Source organism: Camelus bactrianus, chromosome 7 (assembly GCF_048773025.1).
Source record: "Camelus bactrianus isolate YW-2024 breed Bactrian camel chromosome 7, ASM4877302v1, whole genome shotgun sequence".
Lineage (NCBI taxonomy): Eukaryota > Metazoa > Chordata > Mammalia > Artiodactyla > Camelidae > Camelus > Camelus bactrianus.
Genome location: NC_133545.1, coordinates 28,572,936 through 28,599,065, shown reverse-complemented (window position 1 = coordinate 28,599,065; position 26,130 = coordinate 28,572,936). Strand labels below are relative to the sequence as shown.

Sequence of the window (26,130 nt, the reverse complement as noted above, 5' to 3'; positions counted from 1 at the left end):
CTTTTGGTTTAATTCACATTTCTCTGTAGTTTTTCTTTTTTCAATTTCATTGATTTCTGCTTTTATTTTTATTATTTCCTTCATTTTGTTTACTTTGTGTTTGGGGTCTTCTTGCACTAGTCTCTTAAGATGAAAGCTTAGATTATTGATTTGCATCTTTTCTGTTTTTTAATATAAGCTTTTATTGCCATAAAATTTCCTTTAAGTATCTAAAACCCAAAGATTTTGATGGGTTTTATTTTTATTTTATTTTAATTCAGTTCAAAATGTTTTAAAATTTATCTTGAGAGTTTCTCTTTAACTCACGGGTTATTTATAAGTATGTTGTTTAGTTTCTGAATATTTTGAGATTTTCCAGGTATCTCACTGTAATTGATTTCTAGTTTCATACTTTGTATGATTTCAATTATTTTAAATTTGTTATGGTTTGTATTATGGTCCAAATATGGTCTTTGTTATTAAATAGTTCATATGTACTTGAAAATAATGCACACTATGCTATTGTTGGCCCAAGTGATATTCATTGTTGATTAAGTCAAGTTGGTTGATGATACTGTTCAGGTTTTCCATATCCTTTCCAATTTTCTGTCTGTTTGTTTTACCAGTTACTTAGCGATGAGTGTTCAAGTTTCCAAGTGCAATTTTTGGAATGATCTATTTCTCCTTTCAGTACAATCAATATTTGCTTTTTATATCTTGTAACCTATTGCTAAGTACACATATATGTAGGATGGTTGTAGTATCTTGGTGAATTAACCCTTTTATCATTATGTATCATCATGCCCTCTAGTTTCTTGTAATTTTTCTTATACTGAAGCCTGGTTTGTCTGACTCCTGATGTCTTTTGATTACTGTTTATGTGGTATGTTTTCCCCATCATTTTACTTTTAACTTATTTATATTATTATATTTAAAGCAGATTTTTTATAGATAGCATATACTTGTTTTTTTTTTTTTAATCCATCTGACATACTTTGTCCTTTAGCATATAAATGGCATTAACAATTAATGTAATTATTGACAAGGCTAAACTTAGGTCTACTATTTAAAAAAAAAATTTTGTATAACATTTAAACATTCTTCCTTGTTTTCCATTACCTACCTCCTTATGGATTGTGTATTTATTTATTTATATTTTTAGTGTTCTAGTAACTTTTTTTGTTTTTTGGCTATTTTTACGTGCATTCATTTAGTGATTCCTCTAGAAATTTTAATTTTCATTGTCTACACAGAGTTAATACTTTGTTAACAAAAAACTGTTAATGATATAATTAATATTTTTTCATTCTAAATAAAATACAGAAGATTTACCATCATATAGATCTGTTTATCCTGCTCTAAGTTATAATTGCCATATATGTTACATTTACACATACTGAAACCTCTCTAGGTAATATTGTAATTTCTACTTTCAACAGTCTTAAATATTTTAAAGAAACTAAGACAAGAAACATAGTCTATTCTATTTACTATTTCTGTTACTCTTCCCTTACTCCTGAAGGCTCAGGTTTCCTTCATTATTTTACCCTCATCTTGTAGGACTTTAACAATTCTTTTAGTACAGATCTGCTTGCACTAGATTCTCTTAATTTCATCTGAGAAGTCTTTATTTAGCCTTCCTTCCTGAAGGATATTTTTGCTGGTTATCAAATGCTTGGTTGAGAGTTATTTTTCATTTTACAGTTTAAAGACATTGTTCCTCTGTCTTTTAGCCAAGTGTCTATAAAGAGCAATCTTCAGGCATTTAAATTGTTGTTCTAAATGTCATGTGTCTATTTTCTCTGGCTGTTTTAGAGATTTTCTTCTTTTATCTTTGGTTTTCAATAGTTACTTCATGGTGCATTTGAGTATGCCTTTATTGACTTTAACTTGCTTTGAGCTTGTTCAACTTCTTGAATCTGTAAAATTATGGCTTTCACCAAATTTGAGAAGTTTTTAGTCATTTTTCTTTGAATGGTCTTCTGCAATAATCTCTTTCCCCAGGGATTCCACTCATATTGCTGAAATAAAATTATCTGATCCACAGGGACTGGTACAATACATATATTAAGGACATATGTATTATCCTTGGTATACATATATCAAGGGGGTGCAACAATATTTTTCATCTATCTTCTTCAGATTGTTGACTTTTTATTAATATTATCTTTGAGTTTCCTTACTCTTTCCTCTGTCATCTTCATTCTGCTGTTGAGCCCAAGTGAATTTTTCATTTCAGATATTCTAATTTTCAGGTCTCAGATTTCATTTGGTTCTTTTTTATAGTTCCTTTTTCTCTTCTTAGAATTTATATCTTTCCATTTGTTTCAAGATCACTCACTTTTACCTAATGGAACATGGTTATGATTGCTATTTTAAAGTCCTTTTCTTACAATTCCAGTATCTGGGTCATCTCCAGATTAACATCTGTTGATTGTGTTTTCCCCAAAGAAGTGATTGGGTTTTCCTGTTTGGGGAATTTTTGAGCAAATTTTTTTTTTTTATTGTGTCCTAGACATTTTGAATGCTATGCTGCAACACTCTGGGCCTTATTAAAATCCTCTGGAGAATACTGATTTTGTTTTGTTTTGTTTTGTTTTGTTTTGAAAGGCAATCAAACCAGCAAAGGTCCAGATTGAAAGCTGTGTCTTGACAACCGTGTGTGGTGATTCTAATATCGGTTCAGTTGTCAAGGACTTTTGTAGACTGTTTGGGTCTGCCTTTCTCATGTGCAATTCAGGAGTTGGTCCAGTAATGCACTAACTCAGTGAGGATAGGAATGTGATCTGAACAACAATAAATTAACCTGTAATGATGAACTAACTGCTTTGCTGTGGCCTTTCCTAACCTCCTTGCCCTCTCTGCACCTGAATGTCGCCAGTTCCACATTCTGGATCTGTCCCTCTCAATGCCTCTCTTCCAGTTACCGATTTCAGTATCAGTTAGGGCTCTATTTGTTGCCAGTGGAACAAACCCCACCCAAAGTAGCTAAACAAATCAAAAAAGCAGATTCACTAGAGAGCAGTGCTGTTTCAACAGAGAGATCATTTGAGTCTCATATGCATTACAAAAGTTTCTAGAAGCCACATTAAAAAATAAAAATAAAAAATTTAATTAAAAAATCTAATTTATTTAAACTTACATATCCAATATATTATAATTTTACATATATCCATTATAAAAAGTCATTAATGAGATATTTTACATTTGTTTTCATGCCAGTCTTCAAAATTCAGTTCTATTGTTCCAATAGAATGATTCAATTTGAACTAGCCTGTTCTGTTGCTTAGTACAGTGGCTATCACGTTAGATAGCACAGCATTGAAGCAATTTAATGTGGCTGTTAAGAGTTGAAAGAGTTGCTTAAAGCCACCTCTCCTTTGGATGACGGCTTCATTTTTGTCTGCTTCTGATAGGCTTTCTCAGTGTGCCTGGGACCATGGCTATCAGCCTCTCTGGTTTCATACACTCATAGCCTCACCAGCAGAGAGGAGAGAGCTCCTTTTTACTTCCCTATTGCTATTCTCTTTACTCCAGCTCTAGTTCAAAAAATCTTTGGGAAGAACTCTGACTGTGCCCATTCCCAGGACAATCAGCTGGCCCCTCACTGAGGTTAGGTAATGTGATTGGTCCAGCTTAGGATGGGGGTGGAGTTCTGAGATTGACAGCTTCCAATAAAACCTTATGACTAGAGCAGGGAAGGAAGAGCTGTCCAAAAGAGAAGGGGTTGCTATAACTGGATGAAGAGGAAAAGAGGTGCTGGGAAGTCAAAAACAATAAACACATACTGCTATGCCTAAGGAAGAATAAAAGTGGCTGTTTATGCAAGTGGTATGAGTCTTTATTCTTGGATGAGCTGAACACTTGAGTGAAGATAGTAGTATGTGTGCTTGCTATGTAACTATTCCATGAACAGGCTTGGTATGTCAGGAAACTGAAAATAATAGCTTCATTTAACAGCTAACTCTTCAAACCTATTATTCTCTCTCCTTTTTTATTTTTACTAAAAAATAATCAGGAAGTGTAATACATTAATTCGGTAGTTTAATATTAAATCCTAAAATGTTCTCTACCTAACTAGAAATGAATGTGTGGAATGTCTGAATCAAAAAAATTAAATAAATTTGAGATCAATAGCATTTTTTGAATACAGTCATGGAGATTGTTTAACAGAAAAAGAAAAAGATATCAGTAAACCATAAAATTCTGATAAGCAACAGACCTCACTGATTCCAGAAACTTGCCAATAACTGTCATTTTGAAAACTCCTTCCTGAAAGGACTGGCTGAGACATAGTGAAACCTTGGATCAAGACACAGAACAGAAACCACTCTGGCTGCTGTGGGAGGTGATTGTTTTAAGGTTACAGATGATGACTGTTTATTTTCATCCACTGGGACCTGTCAGTCACTTCCAACACTATGACTATGCGATGCTAATGTTCCCCTTAAGTGTTCTGACTAATATAAAGGAGCCAGCTTTCTCTAGGGTAAATGCTGTCCTGCCTAACCCACTGTAGCTGAAGATGTTCTTATGCTTAGTTTAAATTGGTACTGACTACACAGAATGTCTTGAGAATTTGTGGAGTTGGAAAAAACATCCTTCATATTTTTTTCCCTTGAGTTCTTTCTGTCTCTTTCATGCTCTGTTGGGAAGTCAAAAGCAAAGAATGTTCACTACAACACAGCTCTCCGGCTCTCCAGATCGAAGTATGCAGAACCTGTGGATATGGAGAGCTGACTGTACTGTGCCATTTTATACAAGTGACTTGAGTATCAGTGGATTTCAGTATCTGCAGGGGCCCAGGAATCAATCCCCCATTGCTTGATACTGGAGGAATGACTTACCCTCTTCATCACCAGATAAGCTGCTCTCTAAGCGAAGTGTGCAACCCCATCCACTAGGTGCCGGTTAAAAATATATGTCACCTGGCCCCATCAATAGAGACTCTGAGTATATCTGGGTAGGATTTAGGATTATGGATGTTTTATAAGCCCTGCAGGTGATTCTAATATAGATCATACTTTAAGAAAAAGTACTGTATTTCATAAGTTATACCAATGAATTCTCCATTCTAATCATATATGGAGGAATTAAGTAAAATAATATGAAATAGTAATTCCCTTCCTATAATTATCCTTCTCAAAACTTCTTTAGTCTAGGGGTACCCAGGGTAGGGAGGTCCTGGAGGAGCTGCAGGTGTCTATGAAGCTCTTGAGATGGTATAAAGCATTTTGTACACATGTGCACTTTTCTGGAGAAATGCATCTATAGTTTTTGCCAGATTGCCAAAATTCTCAAGCACTGCATTAACAGCTCCCCATTGACCACTAAATTAAGTACAAATCCCTCAACTTGGCATTTAAGGCATATAGAAAACTACTCTAAATTCTACTTCTAGTTTTTTTCCCACTCCTCTGCATGTACTCTAACTAGTCAAAGAGACTACTGACTGTTCCCTAAGTTTGTTCCTATTTCTTCACTGTCTTCGTCAGTTCTGGCATCTTCAGCAAATTCTCATAGATTGGTGGCTTACACAACAAAACATTAATTTCTCACAGTTTCAAAGGCTGGGAAGTCTAAGATCAAGAGACAGGTAGACCCAGCTGTCTGGTGAGATAACTTTCTGGTTTGCAGACGGTGGTCCTCTCATTGTAGCCTCATATGGTGGAGAGCAGAGAGGGAGATCCTGCCCTTCTCTTTTTATAAGGGCACTAATCCCATTCATGATGGCTCCACCCTCTTGACTTAATTACCTTCCAAAGGCCTCATCTCCAAATATCATCACGTTGAGGAGTAGGTTTCAACATTCAAATTGGGGCACGGGGGCTGGGACACAAACATTTAGTCCACAATATGCACCTTTGCCCATCTAGTTTCTTTCACCTGGAATTCCCCTTTTTGCTGAAACCCACAATCATCCATTTTCTCTTTTCAGTTCCAGCTCATCTACTTGAAAGAGATCCTCCCCTTTGGGTGTGACTACTTTCTCTTCTAAGATCCCTAAGCATTTGGTTTGAATCTGTTTTGTATTAGAGTCACTTGCTTCCTATTTTATACTTCTAACCATAGAAGAATTGTTTCTTAATCTTCTCTGTAACCACTCCTAGGTCCAGCCCTGTGCTTAGCATATGTCTTCCACATAAGATACAAAGTACTCATTAAGTTAAACTAAACAAAGCAGTCACTTTTGGATATTATCTACTTATTTCAATAAGCAAAATACCTTTTCAACTCTTCTTTAGGAACTAAAGGCAGAATTATAGTGGTTTGTTTGTTTGTTTATGTGTATCTTCAATGGTGGAAAAATAACTGTCCTTTGAGAATGAATTGATATCAGAAAGCAGTAAAACATTCAAGGAAAACCAAGTCAGTTGTAGATAAATATCAATGTGAGGCTGATATTCACATCGTTTCAAAACATTTGCCCCAAACATTTTAAAGCAGAGTTATTAAACCTATAGCACCAGAAGTACAACTTTTAAAGTCAAGGTTATTGAGATGTAATTTACATCCAGTACAACATCCCCTTTTTAGGTGTGGAGCTTAAGTTTTGAGAAACTTTTACAGTTGTGTGACTACCACAGTAATCAAGACACTGATTACACTCATCACCCTCAGTAGTTCCCTGTGCCCCACTGGAGAATCCTCCATCCTCTCCCCAAGCCCCTGACAACCACTGATCTGTTTTCTGGCATTAGAATTTGCCAGATTTCTCCAGGGTAAGTGTATGATGTTATATGAATGGAATTATATCGTATGTCATGAGTGAGCCTGGATTCTTTTACTTCGCATAGTGTTTCTGAGGTTTCCAAGGTGACTTTTAAAAAGAGGACATCACTCTTTTGTGCACACTCTGGCACATTATTGAAAAATTCCATCAGAGAACCCCAAACACATTTTATACTGCATGCAGACTATGTTAATTTCCTAAGGCTGCTGTAGCAAATTACCAAAGACAACAGAAATATATTCTCTTACAGTTGTAGAATTCTAAAATCAAAGTGTCAGCAGGGCTGTGATCCCTCTGGAGGCTCTACGGGAAATTCCATTTCTTGCCTTTTCATGGTTCTGGTGGCTACTAACACTTCTGGTCTTGTGACTATATCATTCTGTCTCTATTTTCACATGCCCTTCTCCTCTTTTCTGGGTGTCTCTCCTACATCTTTGTTTTATAAGGATGCTTGTCAATGAATTTAGGGCCTCTGTGGATAATCCAGAATGAACTTATCTCAAAATCCTTAATTATATCGACAAAGACCCCTTTTCTAAACAAGGTAACACTCACAGGTTCCAGGTGTTAGGATATGAGCATATTTGGGGGGTGCAGCCATTCAATCCACTATAGTCCACTCTCTGGCCTCCTGAAATTCACATCTGTCCTATGTGCGAAATACGTTCACCCCATCCCAACACCCCCAAACACCTCAACCAATTACAGCATTAAGTCTAAGTTAAAATTTGTCATCTAGTTATCATGAGTTCATAAGGTTCCAAATCTCATGATCTAAATCAACCCAATCTGATATGGGTGAGACTCTAGGTATTATTGACCTTGAGGCAAAATACCCCTTTATCTACAGACCTAAGAAACTAGAACACAAGTGTTCTGCTTCTAAAATACAATGGTGGGATAGGCATACGAGAGACATTCCCATTTCAAAAGAGAGAAAAGGGAAGGAATAAAAGAATAGCCAGCTTCCAACAAGTTCAAAATCCAGCAGAGCAAATTCCATTCAGTTTCTGTGGTTCAAGGCAGCTCTGGGCACCTCTGTGTCTGCAGCTCCTGCCCCTTACTCAGCCTCTGGCTCCTGTCTCTGAGCCCATGCTGTTATCCTTAGAGTCACTTCTCCTTTTTCTTGAAGGGAAGCACATGCTTGCAGCTGAATAGCTTTATCAACTCATTTCCTATGTACAGAATTTTGGAAGTTTAACAGCCCTCTCTCACTTGTCCAATCTCCCACTTTCAGTCCAAGCTGGCCGTGCTTCTGCTTATACAACGGTTTCAAAAAGTCGCCTATTGATAGACATTTGGGTTGGGCCTGACCCAGTCAGTTGCCTCAAGAGCAGAAGTGAAGCTTCCCAGAGGTAGAAGAAATCCTGCCTCCATAAGCAGCATCCACCCCTACTTCGGAGTTTGCAATAGCCAGCCTTATGGATTTTGGTTTATGTTCCCCACTCAACATCAAAGTAGCTGCCCCCACTTGCTCTCTCTTTGAAGCTCTTCTATAACCCTCCACCTTCCCCTATGCCTCTAACCTAGTTTTAGGAGTTTTAGTACAATTCAGAATAAAAAATGAACAGAGGATACAAGTGTACCCAACATAGAGATTTTACAAACATTTCAGAGGCTGCAGAATCTTAGCCATCACGGTCCTTGACTTACAATTCTTAGCTCTTTCTGAAACAAGAAATAGGATTCTTCAAGGTTTTTATTTATCTGAGGGAGGGGCTCACTAAACACACCTTCTTTTAATCTTTTCATTTTCCTCTAAGGCCTTTCTTACTAATTTTAAGGTTGACCAGAGGTAGAGAAGCAGACTCCTTTTTGTCTTGGATGGCCAGCCCCCTTCTCTGCTGAGAGATGACTGAATCCCTAACTATCTCTCATATCTTTAGCTGACAGGCAAAATTATATGGATTTTAAATTATAACTACCTTAATACTGCTAATAAGTAATGTTATATCTAGTCTGATAACATGAATATTTTAAAAAATATCAAGATTCAAAGCATGACTGTTTATAATACCCAAGCTCATCATCACTGATTGGATTTCTAACGGTTCATTTATTTGGAATGACCAAAAGAACTTTTCAGAATGAATACTGTTGATATCATGAATGCTAAGGCAGTAGACTGATGAAAATGACCTTAGAGAGAATGGCCAGAATCTGCTTTATTTCCTAACTTGATATCAAGAAAGATAATTTTATCGCAAAGAAATGGCTACTACAAAGACTTTACTAAACAGAAACGTGACAGGATTCTTACTTTTCATGATATCTTTACTGTTTGGGACACATTTAGCATCAATGTACTTCAGACCAATAGGAATGAACACGTTCACATTTTGTGTTTCCCTACTCAAGCTCAACAAGAAAAGAGTGCACAATAAGCTGATGAATCCTGAGATTTTGTGATACAGACAAATGGGTTAAGTCATCCAAAAGTGAATACTCCTGATCCAACTTTTATGTCTTCACTCTAAAAATGAGCTACTGTGTCTATTATGATTTCCAAGAGAGTGGGTATCAACTACACAGTCACAGATGTGGTATACTGTGTTGCAAAGGAAAGGAGACACTGCGTGGTGGAAAAAAAATGCCACTTTCTATTTTTAAGTCTCATGATTGCCCCTAAATCCCTCACCTCATTTCCTTCTAACAGCTGTCTTTTAAATTGGAGAAAGTGTGTGTCCAAGAGAAAATAAAGGCCAAGGCTTTCAGATGTTCCTCTGGGAACTGTATGCGTGAGTTCCTTCATGCAGATCATTTCTTCTTTAGTTTTAAAACCATATACAGAACATCATTCAGAACCATGAAACTTGATATGCAGCCAGATTTTGCTGCTATGATTTATGATGATGCTAATGATCAATATTCATTAATTTTCAAAAAAGTTGGAGCAGATGCTTATGCCCTATGAGTATCCGATTTTTAAGGATGAGTCTGTGTACACAGAGTTCTTTGTTACAATAAATTAAAATCAACTTATTTATCTGTTGATCAGATATTTATCCTTTACTAGCTTTCTGACTTTGGGTAAATCATGCAAACTCTCTGGGTCTCAGTTTTCTCATTTATAAAATGAAGATAATAATAAAATATATAACTCAAAGGATTGTGTGAAATTAACTCACTTAGCAGAGTGCCTGCTACATTGTTGGTACTTTGAACTTGTGTCATTGTTATCACTGTGGTTGATAATATTATTATAGCTCCATGGATGGGTGATCTCCTAGGCACAGGGTATGGTAAGAATAAATCAGCCATCATCCCTTCTCTTGAGAAACTCCTTGTCTAACGGGGGAAAAGGCATAGAAACATTTAACTGCACTTCATTGTTATATGTGCAGAAATTGAGGCCAATGTATAGAGTGTTATGGTGACCCAGAGAGGAGAATGTTACTATTCCTGGGATTAGCAGGGAAGGCTTAGAGAGAGAGCTAAATTTTAAACTGAGCCTTGAAAGATGAGAGAGAATCTTATTAACCAGATCAGAAAGTGGAGGAAATTTTTGTAAGTAAGGAAACAACATGAGTGAAATGAAAGAAGATGGCTCAAATATAGAAGAGCTGGTGTTCGGGAAGGATGCAACATGGAGAACACATGAGGTTGGTTGGGAAATACAGTATATTATGACATCACTCCATTATTTATTTATTATTGCCTATTTCTCCCACGGGAATTTAAATTGCACCAGGGCAAGGATTTAACTTGTTTTATTTCCTTCTGTTTCTCCAGTAACTACCAAAGTTTCTGAAACATAGGATAAATATATATTGGTTGAACAAACAAACTAATCAATGATCTATTGATTACTCAATTTACTTGCCTCTAATACCTTTTTTATCTGTTTCCTATATGCATGTCTGCCACTTTGCCAGTCACTTAGAAACTGCACCTTTCTGTGGAGGTCTCTTATCTCTCACAGATTAGAAGCTCTTTATGAAACATGATTAGTACCATGTCTGCTGGCACACAGGAGATACGCATAAATGTTTGCTGAATTTAAACACTGAAGTGTAAAATATGCCTATCAAATTACTTTCTGTTTCATCATAGGACGAAAAAGACGCAGAAGGCGAGCGAGCCCTGCCTCACAATTGTGCACCTGGAGGCTGAATGCTCTCACCTGCTTCCAGAGAAAGGAAAGTCGCCCTGCACCTGCAGGTGTTTATACCATGTGTGGCCACAGGGCAGCATACAGATATCTTTAGATGATAGTAGCTGCCAGGTGTCTGTGGTTTTGCCCACACAGGACGAGTAACACAAATATTTTGTTCAAGCAATTTCCAGAGACCCAAAACACATTTTGAATGCCCACCTCCCAACATTTTTGTGGGTAAATCTTTTTATGGAAAGCAAACATATGACCCTAGTGGGGCCTGATGGAGTGACTTAGGGAGGCCAAAACTAACAATGTAACTGATGGGCCATCAACTCCCTTTGCAGAGAGGTATCCCTGGAATTTTTCACACATGGTCCTCCCTTTCCCTCCCTTGAGCTGTGACACAGTGGTTATAGAAATATGTGATCTTTGCCCTCTAGGATTTATAACCAGCTAGGGGAGAGACTCTTAAGAAGAAAATCACAGCAGAAGGCAGAATGTGACGGATGAAGCAGTTAGCTCCAGTCGTAAGCAATCGCGAGCCTAAACCTTAGCTGCTAAAATGATCAACTGTTCCCATTCTCTTAATGGTTAGATTAGCTCTGGGAGGTCTAGGACCCTGTCCACCCCATGCACTGTCCCAGCCCCTAGTCCAGTGCCTGGCACATGGTAGGTATTCAACACATGTTTGTGGGATGAAGGGTTCGATCTTTTCCTACCTGGTGAAATAATAATGGAGAGAAAAACAGAATTAAACATAAGTTACTTCATTCATCAACTTGTTCCCCCAAAAAGGTAGGGAGAAAAGGAAAAACAAAAAACAAAATAGGTAGGGCAAATAGAAAGCCGCAGCCCAACCACACTGATTATGACATAAAATGTAAATACTCTAACCACTCCAATTACAAGGTAAACATTGTCAGACTGCCTTAAAAATATCCAGCTATATGCTGTTTCAAGAAACTCCCCTCATACATAGGCAACCCTCTCATCATAGGTCAAAAGAGATACTTGTACAAATCCACTGAGGAAATCCACTGATGATTTGTGCATATAAAATCTGAACATGTGAAGAAACTTCATAATCTGTGTTTTCAAATGAATAGTTGGTCAAGGCATGCCACCTGTGAGGAGCTCACCTAGGCGCTGACACGAAGGGATACCAAGGACCACAGCATGTAGTCTCTAAACCTCACAAGAGACTGATTATATTCTAAGAAGAATGAAGTAAAGTATAGTGTTCTGAATTTGGAAACAGAACATCTGGGTTGGTAGCCTCAGTTCTACATTTTATTAGCCTGTGGTTTCTGCTAAATGATGATACCTCTCTGGGACTTGGTTTCTTTTTCTGTAAAACAGTGGGTTTTTTAGGGAGACAGGGAGTCGTTTATCAGAGTTCTAAAATATTTGTGAGACCATCTCACAACGCCCCCAGGTCCGACAGACTCTCACACTGAGTTGGAAGTTTCTACGTAACTTGCGTATATATTTTGAAAAATCTCCCCACTGATTCCAATGAATAGCCTCCCCACCCCCAACTCTGCAGCCTCCCCACCAGCTGAAGATCACCGAACTAGATCATTTCTATGGCTCCTTCCATCTAGGACAGTTTATGATTCTCTATTTCATGTAGAACTAAAATATTTGGGTGTTCTTCAATTTACCTCAAATCTGCAGCCACCTATTCGGCCAGCAATGACAATCCCCAGGCTGGCTCCTTGGCAACCTGCCATTTCCTTTCAATTGATGAATTAAAAATGGCCCACTCTGTTGATTTACCTACAGGTATTTTATTTCAGACTGATTGTATAGATCCAATAAAGAAAACACCGTAGATGTACATATTTCATTGTCTATGCAATTCAGCTCACTGTAGGAGAGCTGCTTAGGGACTGTTCAGCACTGCCTCCATCTAGGGTGGCTGGCATTGATCTGATAAAAAAAAAATCAATGAAGTCTGTGCTTTGGAAAAGAGAGCACGAAATGAGTTTTACTGGTTCACAAAACTGGAAAGTAGGTCATCCCTGACATTCCAGTAATTGGTGCTGGCCCTGCAGCAGGCTCGGCAGCAGACACTGAGGGGCAGGACAGTGACCCAGAGCCCTGGGGTCAGCGGGGAGGAGGCCTTGTGATTTGGAGAGGGGCTGGCCAGAGCGCAGTCTTCAAAAGGGAAAGGAAGATCGCTCCATTCAGCCTTCAGCAGGGCTACAGGAAATAATTTTCTGCCACAGCATATGGTTTGTTTTAGTTTTAATATGTCAGAGATGTTTCCTTTAATTATTTTCCCATTACTTTTGGCTTTTTTTTTTTAAAAAGACTTTTACCCATCCCTCCCCTGAGAGTGATTGAGGATTCTGTGTTATTTCACTTCTAACACGTTGCATTTCAAAAGACTTGGAGAATCGAATCTTGGCAGAAAAAGAGGGGGCTAATTAAGTAAGAGTGGGTCATGTTCTAATTTCCCATTCTCAGTCAGAATGAACGCCTTTTTTTAATTGTGAGGCTTAAGTTAAGGGACTAAAATATTTATTCTAATGATTATGAACGTCACCCTCTCACACATAGGTCAGAAGAGAAACTTGTACAAATCCCACCAAGGGAAGCCACTGATGATTTCAGAGGGAAGAAGTTGGAAAGGCAAGTGGAATGGCAAGAGGTCATGGCAGGAGTGACACAGCTCAGGTATGAGCTATCCTGTGGCATGTGGTGTGTTACCTCCTGCAGTCCTTGGTGGAGACCTAGGCCACATATTCAACCCAGGCTAGACCTTATTGAAATAAAGAAGTAGGAGAATCTTCTCTCCTTGACTTTATATTTCAGTTCCTCCTTTCATTGTCCTGACTCCCAGTGTCTTCCCTTCCATTCTCTTCTCTCCACCGAGAGGGGGCTTTCTTGCTCTCAGGTCCCTATCAACAAAGCCATGACAGAGCATAACCCCAAGAGGCCCCATTTACAGGTTCAACTGGCAATGGTGACTGGGGTTGGGCAATACCATGGCCCTGGTGCTTTCACTGGAAGATCTAAAAGTCTTAAGGCAAAAGAACCTCACCTTCTGGTGCTGGAGCATGAAGAACCCTGGCAGTGGACAAGGGAGACATTTGAACTGGTAGCTTCCTAGTGTTCTAGTATCACCGCATTGGTAAGGGACTGTGCACCATATGGCCCTGGCGATGGACCCTGAAGGATGGCATCACTGGTGTACTGCTCAGCACATTTTCTAGAGAACATGATGGGGAAGGATGAGACTTCACTATCAGAGATCTCGTGACATCTGCAAAGTGCTCTAACATACATCACAGGCATACCTCATTTTATTGTACTTTGCTTTATTGCACTTTGCAGATAACTGCTTTTCTTACAAATTGGGGGTTTGTGGCAACCCTGCATCCAGAAAGTCTATCGGTGCCATTTTTCCAAGAGCACTTTCTCACATTTTGGTAATCTTCTCAATACTTTAAAAATTTCCATTATTATTGTATTTGTCTTGTTGATCTGTGATCAGTGATCTGTGTTGTTATGACTGCAAAAAGATTATGACTCATGTCCTTCACCACTCAGAAGGTGCTGACCTGGTAGAGCAATGGCTCATCCTGACAAAGGCCCAGGGGAAGCACCAGCTAAGAGATGATATCTTGCCGGGATGGAAAACTTTCCTCCAGGATACAGCACACACTCTAAATCAACAACTGTTTATGCTGTCATGTCCCCAGTAGGTAGAACACATGGCTCCAAGATCCAAGGGGTGGAAGCAGGAGTGGTTTGTTTATCATTCACGCCCAAGGACCCACTGGAGGAATTTTGTGTTTCCCATCCGCACAGCTCTGAACTTCATGTGCCTTGAGTTCCAAAGAAGAAATACTTCCACCAGAAGACACGTCAAGAACCACACTGAACTTTAAGTGATGGTTGCTGCCTGGGCACTGTGGAGTCACCATCCTGTTAGGAGGATGGAACTGAGGTCAGGCCAGTGCTACACAAGGAGGACAGGAAGGAATGCTTGGCTTCCAGGTGATTCACGTGGATGTCTCCCTGGATAGTAACCACAGTCTGCAAAGGGCACGGTGCTCAAGGGACTCAGAATCCCCAGGGATGAGAGACTGAATCATGCCACTTGAGTTAGCCACCGGGACCAGCAGAGGCGTGCGCGGAGGCTGATGGGAACCCAGGATGGATGACAGATGAGGGAGATGATCAGTATCATTTGAGACCCTGCAGCAGTAGTGGCTCATAGTTGACCCCATTAACTTCCTCTTGTAAGTTTGTACCAGGAAAAGAGGCTCCCAGAGTACTAAAGGAGCTGTTCCCAATACTTACACAAAGAACTGGATCTGAGTAGTGCAGGGTACATTGAAGCAGATACTGAGATGTGTCCCCAGATCCTCCTTCAGGAATGGTGGACTCAACCCCTTAGCTGCTGGGACTGCTATCAGCAGAGAGACCTCAACTCCCCACCCTTGTCAGCATTTGCCTCTCTCAAGGTCACACTGTTTTCCCAGGATAGCCCACATACAATGACTGCTTGATGTAGGAGTCAAAGTGCCCAGTCCCCTTGCACCAATTTGAGATAATTCTGGAGGGTCATCAAAGCTTCAAAGCTTCAAAGCTATCTTTTGGTGTAGCTGATGTCTGCATCACAACTCAACTTCTTTCTCTGCTTCTTCCTTCCTTTCTACAGACATCTATCTCAAGAGTATTCCTTACTGCAGCTCACCAAACTTTGTCCTATAGTCTGCTTCTCAGGAAAACCAAAGTATGACAGAGAGTAAGTACAAGGGGGTAAGTTACCAAGGCAACTACATCAATCACCAAACACTTCTGGTTGCTCAACTTTCATAGGACATCTCCAGGAAGACTATATGAAGGGAATCCCTCCCAGAACTGTCCATGGGGTGAGGCGAGGAAGTCAGAGCACTGTATCCCCTGGCTCCCTCCATACTTCTAAGTTGACTCACTTAGCCACTCCAGGTGACTACTGGGGAATCTAGATACTTCTCCTGTTTAATCCAGCCCATGCCTAGGGGCAGAGTTCTCCTTGTCAGTTCACAGGGGTCTCCCAAATTTGTAGTGGTGGTAGCAACAGCAGCTAGGATTTCTGACCACAGGCATGTCTTGAGCCATCAATAGTGTCACTCCAGCCAGGAGGGAGAGCAAGGAACTGAGCAGACAGAGCTGAATGGAAGTGTGATGGAACACAAACTGTGATCAGTCCCATTGGTGGGGATGTAAATACACACATATATGGACCGAGTTATATGTTTATTATGAAGTGTTTACTTCTCTCATCTTATTGTGGGAATGGAAGAAAGCAGAATAGTGAGAGTAGCCAAAATAATACTAACAGTAGTATATTAATAATAATAAATTGTGTGATTGGATAGTGCTTTACAGCTAACAAAAATGGAAAAATATGCTTTCACAGAGGAGAAAGTGTGAGCCATTTTCTCTCTGGTCACCCACAGCATTTCAACTTACTCTCTCTTACAGCAAATGAGAGAATCTGATGGCTGAGCTCAGTGGATTCTCCCAGGCCAGAGGAAAGCCATGAAGAAGCCCTACAAGTCCAGATAGTGAAGGACACTGGGGGCAAAACCTAATCCAACCACCTTGCTTTGCAAATCAGGAAGCAGATCTAGTGGAAGAAAATGAGCTCTGTATCAGCTTTTGATTTAGGAGAAAATGATTAACAAAGTGATTGTACTTGTGTTCAAATTAAGTGGTGTCCTCATTAAAACTTTGTCTCTTAGGAAGGAACCGGCTCGGGTGGAGACTTACCTTTACTGAATTCCTATTATGCTCCATAGATTTCACACTTATTATTTCCTCTAATTAACTGATTCATCTTCACAAAAGCCTAGGAGGTAGACATCATTACATCTATTAATTAAGAAGTTCTGCAGCCTGTACGAAGCCAGATTAATACAGTAGCTCCTGGAATCAAACCCTGATTTCTGACCCTCAATATCACACTCCTACAATCAGTCAGCATCGCACTGACTCCAGAAGTGAAGCAGTTAAAGATGACCTAAGCCAAGAACAATGAAATCGTATTTTCATGTTAATATGCTGTTTCCACTTCCTTTTTATGGTAAGTGAGTTGAAGACATCAAAGATTATAGAACAATGGCTTGCCCCAAGTTCATAAAAGCTTAACTTTCTTTTAGAATCAATACAACATTGACATGAATAGGAGAAGAAACCTTCAGGAAGGACACATTTCTGAATCTCCTCACCCCCTGGGTCAGAAGCATCATAGTCCTCCCACCCCAGGATCCCCCAGGGTAAAATGACGGCATTCTACTCCTGGGTCTTCAAGGTTCCTTCTAGCTCTAAAAACAAAACAAGCAAGCAAACAAAAACAACCACTACAGACCTGCACAGTTCTTTTCTTTTTCTTTTGAATGCAAATCTATAAAACTTCCAAAAATAGGAACACCAATGGGGAGGGGGCAGACTCACTGAAATGCTGACTGGTGCAAACACAGGCAGTGCAGCTGCTCCAGGCAATGGGAGCAGGTCACAGTCAGCACCCTGAGCTCTCTCCCTGCTGTGGGTGAGATTAAGTGGTTTACGCTGGCTGCCGGCTGGATGCATAGCCTATGGGGAGCCTGGATGCTGTTTTATAGCATAGTCGTAATTCAGGTAGTACTTAAAAAAAGAAAGAAGTTATCCCTTAGGCCCAATGACCTGATCACTCAGAGGGAATATTCAATTTTTCTCTTAACTAAGTCATTGGTTTTTCCTTCCCCCCTTTCCCTCTTCCACTCCTCCCCTTCTCATACTTAGTATGTACCAGGCACAGTCTGAGTACTTTACATATTTTAACTAAATTAATCCTCTTAACAACCCTGAGAATGGTATATTTGCTATCTTCATTTTATAGATGAACAGGCATATGCAAAAAAAAAAAAAAGTAAAATAAATAACTTTGCACAGTAAGTCCTTTTGGGGGCTAGGGCTTAAACTCAAGCAGCCTGGCTCAAGAGTCCTCACATCTAACCGCAATGTATTCAGTTATCAGTTAAAGTCATAAACTGCACATATGTCCCACTTGCCAGTCTTGGTTAACCACATGCTTATTTGTCTGTGAAGATCACTAAAAATGCTTGGCTCAACCCAAAGCACCTTTATCAGCTTTTAGATCATTTCCAAGTCTGAAAGACATTTGCAGTGAAGTTGCTGGTCCTAACAACTCCTTCACGTTGGACTGCTGGGGGTTACTTGTGTGCCCATTTTATTGACTCATGTATTCTTCATCTGCAGCTTCAAGCTCATCTTTGGCCTTCCAACACTCCACGTCCCAGCCACACCCGAGGTCCTGCTACACTTTCCTGCCTCTGTGCTTTGCCCACACTCTTCCACTGCCTGTAATGCCCTTCCTTCTCTCTTGTACCTAGGTCATGCATCCTATCCTACTAACCCTACCATTCTAGCCCTTCAGTGGGAACATTCTAATAACTTACTAATGTATCCTTTGCCCCTTCTAGATTAAACTGTCCCCAAGGAATATAACAATGTTTTATTCTTCTATGTGTCATGTCCTATAAGACTTAATACAATAAAGACATTCAGTTACATTATAAATATTTTACCAAGAAAAACTGGTATGTGAGGAAAACGTTGGAAGTGTATCTGGTATTTAAAACATTCATAATTCTTTTCAGGGGAAGGTTGTCCTGACCTGACGACTCTTAATCCTCTTTTTTACTCTAAGACCGTCAATCAACCAGAAAGGAAAAAAATATATATAAAGGCGATACAACAAAAAAATTTCACGATAAAAATAACCTTATGTTATTGTGTGTAGCCCAATGTGACTTGTCACAAACTGTCAAGTACCTCATGGCCATTCCCTTCTGTAAGTACAGTGCTTAGCTGGAAGAGATGTATGTTGCCTGCTATAAGAGCTTTGGAATTTAAGGGTGTTCACGGTACAAGGTGGCATAAGCTTATCTAGGATCTAAGGGAGGGCCACCGGGAGATGACTCAAAACTTGCCCCGTGAAAAGGACCCACTTGCCCTTATGCTCTTCTCAAGAGAAAAGCTTGTTCTACGGAATATCCCTCCACTCAGGTAGGACCGGGTGGAGGGAGGTCTGGCTGGAGTACTTGCACCGAAAACTGAGAGCAGAGACCTGAACATTGTATGCTACAGCCATGTTTATCTGACATTTCGTTGTGCCCAGAGAAGTATGGGATGAAGGTCCAGTGGAATCTGGCTGGGAAGGGACATGTTCCTTGATGTTCTCCCCCTCACCTATTAGAGGAAAACCAACACGGAGAGCAGGCCAGAAGAGCACACGCAAACAATGTGGACAATTGAATCTGTAGCCTAGTGAAAAATGCAGATTGATACCAACATTTAATTTAATTTTGTTTTATTTTATTAAAAACCAGTAAGAATAGAACATATGATTCATGGCTAAATAATAATAATAATAAAGTAGACAAAAAATATCATCATTAAACTATTGGTTGACTTTTAGACTTCCACTAAATTCCACCCAAATTACACTGAGGGGACTATTTTAGGATAAGAAGCGAATACTCCATGATAGGAAATTCAATGACTGACTTTTCTGAAATTGAAGAATGTGTAAACGCTACTCACGTCCCTGCTTCCTTGAAGGCAGTATAGGTTCACAATTCTTTATCCACAATTTTGAAAACCATTTTTTTGTAACTCATTTGGTGGCAATATATGATCTGAACTCTCTTGGCAGCAGAATCAGATCTGAATGGATACTAAATTGTTTATATTCTTAACTTATCCCACTCAGTGTGCATTATGTATATATTTCTTAGCAGAAATAAGAATGTGCGTAATGTGGGGGAGCTTCCCCAGATTTGGAAGAAGATATTGCAAATGAGTCCCCCTAAAATTGAGTTCCTCTGTTGAGTTTATGATTAACCTCTTTATCCAAAACTTTATTCCCTTTCTTGTCCCACCCTTGTCCTCCTCAGGATTGAGAAGTATCAAAGAAAAGGGGGATTGAAGCTGAGCAAGACCCTGTGAGGAACCCCTGGGCTTGGGTATAAAAGCCCCTCCATAGCCCCCTTTTCTTGTTTGTAGAAAAAGACTTTAGTCTCCTACACCTTTCCTGAGTTCCAAAGAGTAGACTCAAGCAGTTAGTAATTAGGGAAGTAAGGGAATGCAGAAACAAAGGGAAAGTAGTTAAGCAATAAAAATAATGATACCTTAAACAATAGTTCAGTGATAACGCAGAGCCCTAGTTTCCTCCTCAAGGGATACACATAACAATCTGACACATATCTTTGAGTTGTTCTGTAGTGACTAAAACCTACCACCCAGGAGGAGGATGGTGACTTCAGGCTGACCACTAGTAGGTAGACCTCAGACTGGCTGGAACCAGAAGGTTGATGGTTTAGATTCTCCAAAGGTCACACTGTTACCTACGACCAATCAATCAGAAGAAAGTCCACGTGCTGCAACCTTCAACACAAACGTTGCCCTTAAAACCTACCCTCACACCAAAAAACACTGAGGAATTTGAGTCTTTTGAGCATGAGCTGTCCACTCTCCTTGCTTGACACCCTGTAAATAAACGCCGTACTTTCCTTTACCACAACGTGGTGTCAGTAGATTGGCTCTGCTGCATGGTGGGCAAGCAGGCCCAAGTACTGTTCAGTAACAGTGTCTGCTCTCTGCCCATTTCACCTTTCTAATGTCGACTCCACACTCCAAAACACATCCGGATCCTCGGGCTTCACCGTATTAGACTATGGATTTGTAAACAGATAACAACACCTCCCTGGATGCCAGTATTATTGTCAATTCACTGTGAATGAGTAACATTGCCTGCCATATCAGTGAACAAAGGATGTTGTGGCCTTTAAGCCATCACAATGCAACCAACCCTGGTGGTGAGCCCTGAGGGGACTCAGGATGGAAACAGGATGCCCGCCATCAAGCAATCAGCCACTGCAGCCACACCCAGTGGTACACCCAGAGGGAACTCGGGATGTGAAAGAACAGGACACTGGCCCTAGATAGCTAAGGGACATATCAAAGGAATGATTTCAATGAGCCCAGACTCTTGCATTTTCCCATACATAGAAAAGTGCTAAATTCCTTAACCTGAAATGTCTGGTTTTCTTTAACAGTGATCTTTTGCTGCTCTGACTATCTGGCCTTTGTTGCAAAAATTCCTATATATCCTGGCTCCTCTCTTACCTCTTCAGAGCAGTCCTTTAGAACTTTTTGAGAGGCTGTCTCCTGGGCTTAAAATCCTCAGAAAGTCCACCAAATAACGTATAATTCTCAACTTTTAGGTTGTGCATTTTTTCCAGTCGACATCACAGAGACCAAAATTCATTTCCAGTGGCAAACAACTATCAGCTTAATGACTTATCCTCTATTGTGGGCACATGAAAAAAGTGCTAAATTTCTTATTGGATTCCAAAATAGAACAGGGAAGTTTATCATCATGCTTTTTAATTCACATGGATAAAGATTTGATTTTCCATTTTTTAATTGCTAAAGTCATCCTGGTTTATTAAAAATTTATCCTTTTTTATATCTGGTATCCATTCTATCCGATAAAGGTTAAAAGAGAGTAGTGGCTATTTGCATTTTTCACTCCAACCAATGAATTCAAGGGGTAGAACATGTGGTATAAAAGTTAAGGAGGTTCTCATAGACAGACAGTTTTAGACTCTGGTCAGGCATAGCTCTCTTTGATAGATAATCAATCCAAGACAAAGACAGATAGATATTTTTCCTGGTAGTTATACTGTTACCCAAAAGTGAAATGGAAAAAAAAAACAAAACAAAACCTGATTCTTGTCTTACCTGAAAGATAAGATTTACAGATGGGGGATGGAAAGTGTTGTGTGTAGCAAAAAGATTTTTAAAGATTTATTTAGGAAAATAAGAGTATGCCTCCAGGAGCAGGAGACGGGCTGATTCAAGGAGAAATCGCATGTTCTTTGTCTCCTCTTTCTCTTACACCCTGGCTTAGAGGTGGTCTTTTGACTGATCGATGGCCCTTGTCATTGGAATGCTTAGTCATGTTTAATCCCTTTGTGTAAGTCCTGACCTGTGGTGTACAAAGAAAAACCCAAAGTGGGAGCCTAAATTGCAATGTTAATTACAATAAAATAAACATTGGGTCATGTCCAGTTAAGTCCACTGGTTAAGTCCTTTCTGCTACCATGCAGTCATGCCTGTCAGGTTCTAACCAGTTCCTTGCTGGCACTCATTTAGAAGAAGTCCCTTTATACAGGAAGTGGGTATAATACCATCTTCTGGACCATGCTCCCTCTCCTCCACCTATCTGCCTGGTGCTTCCACTTATCTAACTACCTAACATTACTAGGAATCACAGTTGTATTTTTATTTTTTCCTTTCTTCTTCCTATCCAATTAATTAGTTCAGTGGTTTACACATAGCAGATAAGTTGTGGAATGTAAGTTATAAATCAAAAGTTGGTTAAGTTGTTTTAGGTGGGGATAAGGATAGGAAAACAGGAAACCATTTGGAGCAAAGTAGGGTTAAAAGTAAAAGATTAGTACTCAGGCATGAAGAGAAGGGAAGTTCTGATACCTGTTACAACAGGATGAACCTGGAAAACATCGTACTAAATGAAAGAAGCCATACACAAAAGGTCACGTGTTGTATAATTCCATGTATATGAAATATGCAGAACAGGCAAATTCATTGAGACAGATAGTAGATTAGCAGTTGCCAAGGGCTGAGGGGAGAAGGGAGATGGTGAGTGACTGCTAATGGATACGGGTTTCTTTTGGGGGATGATGAAAAGTATTCTGGAATTAGGTATTGGTGCTGGTTGTACTACACAGTGAATATACTAAAAGCCACTGAAGTGTACCATTTAAAAGGGTGAATTTTATGGTGTCTGGATTGTATCAATCTAAAAAATAGGCACAAAAGTTAAATTTCTTATTTCAAGACATCCTCTTACCTACAAAATCATGACAAAGGAATACAAGAGACTAAAGTTATAAAAAAAAAATTAGTAGTAATACTTCCCTGGGACACAAACAAGTTCCAGAAAGGGTCCACTTCCCTTCTGTTAAGAGTAAAATGGTGGAAGACAATTGCTCCCTCTCCCCAGTAATGCCATGGGAATTCACACTTCAGTCTATTTCAATATGCTTTTCCTCTCTCCCAGAACAACTCCCATCTCCCCAGGCCTGGCTTCTGCTTTCCTATATGGTTCAACATCAGGTTCAAATGTTTTCATATCCTGGAAGCTTCCCACTCCTGCCCCCTGGGGCTCTGCTGCCATAGCATTCTTTCTATACCTAGAAACACTGACCATAGAGTACTGCAATAATTTATAGTGCAGAACTTTCATGCAGAATTATTGTTTCCTGTTTATGTAAACAAGCCATCACAACTAGTTTTTGTATTTGGAAATGATTTTTAATAGCAATTTGGTGCTTAATCTATACATATTCTGATTGATTAATTTCTATGCAATGTTAGGAGGCAGCTCATTTAATACTTAAAACATTAATACCAACTTACGAATCTGGAAAATCCAGAAGATAATTGAAATGACATACTCTGTGTGTGCACCTCAACTGAAACCTCACTTTCCACAAATCAACTGTTTCTTTCATTTGGAAAGAGAAGACTATTTTCTAAAGGAAAAAAATAAAGGCATTTTTTAGAAATGAGTGTACAAAAAATTCTTCTTCAAATCAATCATTCACAAATTAGATAAGTGTGATGTGAGCTACTCTCTTGTTTTATAAAAAGCCTAAAGTTAGTAACTATCTCTAGCCTTCTCTGAAACAAGACAAGGAATTCCAGAGTCCTACAAAACTGCTTTCTCACAACTCACATAAGAATAACCTGGAATTGTAGTTAAGGCCCATTTTCACCCTTCATAAATTATTGTTAGCTTATTTTTTTCTAGTCAGTACTTATTTGACTTTACATCTTGAAATAATTTCTTTGTTCACTGTTGCTCCTTGCATCTTCTTTTTGAATTCATTTTGTTGTTGTTGTTATTTTTGTTAGTAATTCTTCCAGTGAGAAGTCTTAGTCCTATGTGCGTGAAAATGTATTTCTTTTGCCCTGTCTCTTAGCACTTTGACCATATATTATTATTTCATTATTTTGGGGCATTTATTTATTTCTGTTAACAAGAAGCCCTGTGTTCAGTCTAGTGTCATTGGATTGTAGGTAATCTATAGTTTCTCTCTAGCAGATTTTCATATTTATATTTCATATTTGTATTTTATACTTGATTGTCTGAAACTTCATCATAATATGTCTAGCAGTGTATTTTTTAAAAAATTATTTACCTTGTTCAATATTTGGTAGGATTTTTAAAATCATGCCTTTCCTCAATTCTTGAAAAATTTTTGGATAGTATTTTTGCAAATATTTTCTTACTCCATTATTTCTACTCTTGTATTCTTCCTTATATTTTGGAACTTCTCAATCTATTCTCCATATTCTTTAATGTTTCTTTCACATTTTTCTTCACCTTCTCTTCCTGTGCTGTATTCTGGGTGATTCCTCCTATTCCATCTTTCTAATGACTACTTTTACTTTTCTATGTCTGGTTTATTTTATCTAAGACCCTGTTTTACTTTCAGTAACATTTTTTTTTTCATTTCTATTATCTACAGTTGGTCTTTTTTTTTTTTTCATATATTCCTACTTTTGTTTGATAACTTTATGTTCTTGTTTCCAGGATGCTATTCATTCCTGTATCTCTTTCGGAAATTTGAACATACTTATATTAAATGCAGAATGCTACCTTATTTATATTTTATTACTTGTGAATTCTTTCAGTGTATGCATCTTTTGACTAGTTGACATGGCAGGGGTTTCCTTGTGTGCTTTATAATTTTCAATTGTGAGTTTATCTTCCATGGGAACTTATTTTTATTGCTACTATCCCTCTTCAGGGGTTTCATGGTTGCCTCATTCAGCTCTCTGTGTTATTTGGCTCAATTAGGCTATTGGTAAGGGTGAGTTCTTAAGCTTTTGATGGTTGTTGCTGTTTTTATTAAAACAACCTCATTGACAACTTGGTGATATCTCTATTTCCTTTCTGCTCCAAATGCATAGACAGGTATGCACGTACTATATCTTCAGGAAGTTTATAGGCTCCTCAAAGTCCAGTCATTCATCCTGTAGGGATATTTAGATCTATGGTTAAGAACATGGATTAAACTTTAGGAGTTTCTGTTTCATGTGGGTAGAAAAATTCTATGTGGTTAGCATTCTCGCAGTAGAGCACTAGTTACAATTATCTTGAAAGTTTTTGCTTAGGTCATAGATAGGAGATGCATTTTAATATTAGCCATTCTATAACTGTGTAGTAGTAACTCACTGTGGTTTTAATTTGCATTTCCTAATGACTAATGATGATGAGCATCTTTTCACGTGCTTATTTGCATTCTGTGTATTTTCTTTTTTTTTTTGGTAAAGTATCTGCTCCAATCTTCTGTCCATTATTTAAAATTTGGGTTGTTTTCTTATTGTTAGGGTTTTAAAGTTCTTTATACATTCTAGATGCTAGTCTATTATCAATGATATGATTTGCAAATATTTTCACTTAACCAATGGCTTATCTTTCACTGTCTAATAATGTCTCTCAAAGAGCAGAACATAAAAATATTTGACATAGTCCAATTCATAAATTTTTCTTTTGTGGACTGTGTTTTCTGGTATTGTAGCTACAAAATCTTTTCCTAGCCTATGTTTGCAAAGATTTTCTCTTGTTTTTTAAAAAGCTTTGTAATTTTTGTAATTTTAAGTCTATGATTTATTTTAGGTTAGTTTTTAGATATGGTGTAAAGTTACTATGTATTTTAACTATATTAAGAAGAATTTTTATTTCTCTTTTTCCTTTGATGCTGAGGGCCCTGGTTATGAGCTTGTTTACTCCAGTAGATTGACCCTTAATTGGTATTACATTATATGATATTTTTATTCAATAGCTCATTTGCTTGATGTGCAAATTAATTATATATAGGCTAACTGGCTGGTTTCCAATTAAGAGAAGGAAATGACTGGCCATGCGTGAAGTAGTGATTAGTGCAGAGCAGTATGTAAATCATTCTTCCTGACTCTCAACAGACTGACTCTCATAAATAACTGCACTGGGAAAGTTATTTGCATAATGAGATCAAACCCATACACTATCAAATGCATATTTGTAATTAAGTAGCATGCATCAATGAGGTATACATAAATCACTGCAGAGGTGATCAATGAATTGAAAATACGTTGTCAGCTCATGAAAGCATCTCTCCAAAATACAGTATTTATGAAAAATATTTCACAAATACAGGTTATGATGAGAACTGATGGG

The 26,130-nt window shown here is 38.6% G+C and overlaps 1 protein-coding gene across 3 annotated transcripts in view; it reads right to left on the bottom strand.

Annotated features, from left to right (window-relative positions):
- CTTNBP2 (cortactin binding protein 2) overlaps nt 1–26,130 on the bottom strand; it is a 376,816-nt gene that overhangs the window by 180,279 nt on the left and 170,407 nt on the right. The window lies entirely within an intron of this gene.